The following is a 4,499-nucleotide window of genomic DNA, read 5'->3' as shown; positions in this document are numbered from 1 at the left end:
TCTAATATGTACAGAGCTTCTTAAATGTGTGAAAAATATCTCTGGAGAAATGGACTATAAAAAGGAACAGACAGATCATAGTGAAAGAATGCAGGTAGCGTTTAGTACTATGGAGAGACATTAACTTCACTCATAATTAGAGAAACATAAATCAAAACTGCAGTGGAAATCTTTAGCACTATGACATTGGCAAGCCTCCAGAAATTTGACAGCAAGCTCAGATGATAATGTTATGGAAACAGGCACTTTCAGTTATTACCAATTCAACGCAAAATGGTGCAGCTCCTGGGAGAAACATCAGGTATTGTCCAGCAATGTTCCTACACTACCAACCCTTGTCTATAGAGAGACAATAGACAAATGGATAGATAATAGAGGTAGATAGGAGTAGACTGATATATAATAGATGATAAACAAACAGAGATAGATTATTGACAGGTGAGAGATTGATAAAAATATGTAGACTTTTATACATTATATGGGGCTTCCCTGATAGCTCAGTTGGTAAAGAATCTGCCTGCAATGCAGGAGACCCCGGTTTGATCCCTGGGTCAGGAAAATCTGCTGGGGAAGGGACAGGCTACCCACCCCAGTATTCTTGGGCTTTCCTTGTGACTCAGCTGGTAAAGAATCCGCCTGCAATACAGGAGACCTGGGTTTGATTCCTGAATTGGGAAGATCCGCTGGAGAAGGAATAGGCTACCCACTCCAGTATTGTTGGGCTTCCCTTAAATTATATATAGTGTATGAATACACATACATGCATCCACCTGTTATGTTAAAATAATGAACTGGTAAATCATAATCAGTACACAGGGTTAGTTTAAAGTGAGTGAAAACACAATGTGAAGAGGAAAGGGGCATGTTTGTTTAGAGACAACTTCGCAACCGTGAACATATTTCACAAAATGATAAAGCAATTCCTAGAAAGCAAAAGAAAGAGCAAAGATCTAACTCAGCTGTGTATATAGTTGGTGGCACAGCAAAAAACAGAGAAACTATCATATGAAGTGGCTAGGGAGGGAAATGGTAACCCACCCCAGTATTCCTGCCTGGAAAACACTATGGATAGAGGAGCCTGGCGGGCTACAGTCCACGGGATCACAAGAGTCAGACATGACTTAGCGACTGAACCATCATATGAAGCGGTTGGAAAACACAGAAGCGTGGCTTTTCTTGCAAAAGCTGAGCAAAGAGAACCTTGACTGTTTCTGGTAGCTCCGCTGTTAGTGGGTGGTTGGTGTTTGCTTCTGGGATGGCTGGGCACCTACATTTGAAGAAAAAAGGAGTAACTTTGTTGGTGACCTGGAGAACTGGGATTTTCCAGGGGCAGGAAGGCGGGAAAGTATTTTGTCCTGTTTTCTACTTGCTTCCTGAGGGAGGGCTCTCTTGGCCTGAGTTACTTCGTCACCGCCAGAGTCAGGAGACGCCACGTTTGCTAAGTTTTCTTTCAATCTATTTGTTGAGTAAGCTGTTTTGTCTTTGCTTTAGAGACTGAAATCTGAGCACAGACACACAGGGAGAATACCTGCGAAGCCGAAAGCAGAGGTGCATCTACACGCGGATTGCCTGGACCCCGAGGTTGCTGGCCGAGGGGCCGGAGCAGAGCCTCCTGGGCCGGGTCAGAGGGAACCTGCACTTCTTCCTGGCCTCCTGGGCTCTCGAGCTGTTTGATGACGTGTTTCTGCTTTGAGCCCGGGTCTGTGACGTGTTACGGCAGTCCTAGAAAGGCGATACTCCCACGCCAAGGGTGTACTTTGGGCACCAGCTGCAGAGAGGTAACAGGTGTGTTGCACGGGCTCCAGATGCAGAGCTGAGTTAGGACTGTGAGGCAGCATCTTATTCGGGAGACGGTCATGACGGCAGTGACACAGCGGTGGGGAGGGCCAGTGAAGACCAAGGCCAAGGATGCTGCGTCTGGGAAACAGGGCGCGGCCCTGCTGGGAGCTGGACAACAGAGGAATAAGCCTGTGCCATCGCCAACAAAGGCGGGGTGCCGAGCACCGGGTCACCCACCCGCCAGCTCCTGTCAGCACTGGCCAACCCTAAGCCCCTTCCCTTCTGGCTGCCTGCCTGGGGGTCGAGTCCTCAGGCAAGGTTTATGGGTGCTTCAGTGAAAAGCCCTTGAGTTGTGTGGTTGCCACTGGTGACTGACCAGCGTGTTGCCTGTGCATGAGCCTACACGTCTGTGCACGGGGGATTTGGTCAACACACGGGACACGTGGAAGAAGTCCACATGTGGCAGGTGGTCCCACGTCTTCGTGAGACCCCTTTTCTCTGAGTGAGCATGGGCCCCAAACCCACTTCTAACTGACAAAATATGGCAAAGCAATCGACTACCATGCCGGATGATGTTACATCATATGATAAAACTAGACAGTGCATTAAATAACAGAGACAGCACTTCACTGACAAAGGTCCATCTATTCAAAACTATGGTTTTTACAGTCGTCATATATGGATGTGAGAGTGGCATTGTAAAGAAAGCTCAGTGCCAAAGAATTGATTCTTTCAAACTGTAGTGCTAGAGAAGACTCTTGAGAGTCCCTTAGATGGAAAGGAGATCAAACCAGTCAATCCTAAAGGAAATCAATCCAGAATATTCATTGAAGGGACTGATGCTGAGGCTGAAGCTCTGATAATTTGGCCACCTGATACGAAGAGCTGACTCATTGAAGAAGACCCTGATGCTGGGAAAGATCAAAGGCAAAAGGAGAAGGGGGGTGTAGAGGATGAGAGGGTTAGATAGCATCATTGATTCAATGGACATGAATTTGAGCCAATTCTGGAAAATAGTGAAGGACAAGGGAGCCTGCTGTGCTGAAGTCCATGGTGCTGCAAAGAGTTGGGCATGAATTAGCAACTGACCAACAACAACAGTGATACAACTGAAGGGATGTTTGCATCATAATTAAGGTCCCTGGTTTTGACTTGATGTTAATCAAAAGGTGATCATTCCGGGAGGACCAGGCCTAATCAGATACATCCTTTTATGGCAGGTCCAGAGGTGAGAGATTTGAAACCATGAAGACTTTCCTTCCCTGGCTTAGAAGAAGCATCTGTCATGAATGCTACAGCCAAAAATAAGTGGACCCTGCCAGGAACCTGAGGGTCTTAGAGGGAGATCCTTCCCTAGTCAAGCCTCTGGATGAGAATGCAGCCCAGCCAGCACCTGGATTCTAATTTTGGGAGACATTCCTCAGCAGATGGTAAAGCATCTGCCTGCAATGAGGAAGACCTGGCTTTGATTCCTGGGTCAGGAACATCCCCTGGAAAAGGAAATCGTAACCCACCCTAGTACTCTTGCCTGGAAAGTCCTATGGATGGAGAAGCCTGGCAGGCTACAGTCCACGGGGTCGCAAAGAGTCAGACACGACTGAGCAACTTCACTTCACTTCCTCAGCAGAGAGCTCAGCTGAGCCATGCCTAGACTTCTGACCCATGGAAACTATGAAGTGAAGTCGCTCAGTCGTGTCCGACTCTTTGAGGCCCCATGGACTGTAGCCCACCACGCTCCTCCATCCATGGGATTTTCCAGGCAAGAATAGTGGAGGGGGTTGCCATTTCCTTCTCCAAAGGATCTTCCCCACCCAGGGATCGAACCTGGGTCTTCCGCGTTGTAGGCAGACGCTTTACCCTCTGAGCCACAAGGGAAGTCCTAAGTTAAATTCTGTGCTATCTTTTACACAGTAAAGGAAAATAATACAAATGCTTTAGTTAGAGGGAAAAAAATGAAGGGAGAGGAGAAGGAAAATGGGAGACACACAAGAAAAGAGAAAAAAATGCAGTTTCCCACATACGATGTATTACAAATTTGTTTAAATATGCATTGTTTTCAAGCAAAATTGGAAAGAATTTACTAATTTAGCAACTTAACTGGACTCCACTAAGAGAGGCACCAAGTGGCAGTTATTCATACATAGACTTAATACTACATAGGCTTCCCTGGTGCTCAGATGGGAAAGGATCCACCTGCAATGCAGGAGTCACCAGTTCGATCCCTGGGTTGGGAAGATCCCCTGGAGAAGTGAGCAGCTACTCACTCCAGTATTCTGGCATGGAGAATCCCATACAGTCCATGGGATCTCTAAGAGTAGGACATGACTGAGCGACTTTCATTTTCAATAGTGTATTTTTTATACTTTACAAAAGAAAAAAAAAAGAGGACACTTGGTTAAATATTTTAAAAGTAGAGAAGCATATAAGCCAGACCTTCTCGATACCCATGCAGATTGTCTTCAAACAAGAGTCATCTTGTGGATGTGGAACCCATACAGGCAACTGGTCATCTGCAGACCATCTTCCTGGGACTGTGTGTATCTTGCAAAGTGGGGTGGATTTTTGCTTCTCCAAGCTCATCGTTTGCTTCTTGGAACAACAGAGTCAGATCAACACAGGGGATGGTTTGGAAATAGAATAGGAGCTGCACAATGGTCAACGTGATGAGAGAAGCATATTTGGATGATGGCCACGTAGTCCCAAGTGTTTAAGGACTGAAT

The 4,499-nt window shown here is 46.4% G+C and overlaps 1 non-coding gene across 1 annotated transcript; it reads right to left on the bottom strand.

Annotated features, from left to right (window-relative positions):
* Positions 1-3,582: 3,582 nt before the first annotated feature.
* On the bottom strand, positions 3,583-3,654 carry TRNAC-ACA (transfer RNA cysteine (anticodon ACA)). Its single transcript has one exon. It is a non-coding gene; the product is annotated as a tRNA-Cys (tRNA).
* Between the last annotated feature and the right edge of the window lie 845 nt (positions 3,655-4,499).

Source organism: Odocoileus virginianus, chromosome 14, assembly GCF_023699985.2.
Source record: "Odocoileus virginianus isolate 20LAN1187 ecotype Illinois chromosome 14, Ovbor_1.2, whole genome shotgun sequence".
Taxonomy (NCBI): domain Eukaryota; kingdom Metazoa; phylum Chordata; class Mammalia; order Artiodactyla; family Cervidae; genus Odocoileus; species Odocoileus virginianus.
Note: the sequence above shows the minus strand (reverse complement) of the source record. Positions and strands in the feature narration are given on the sequence as shown.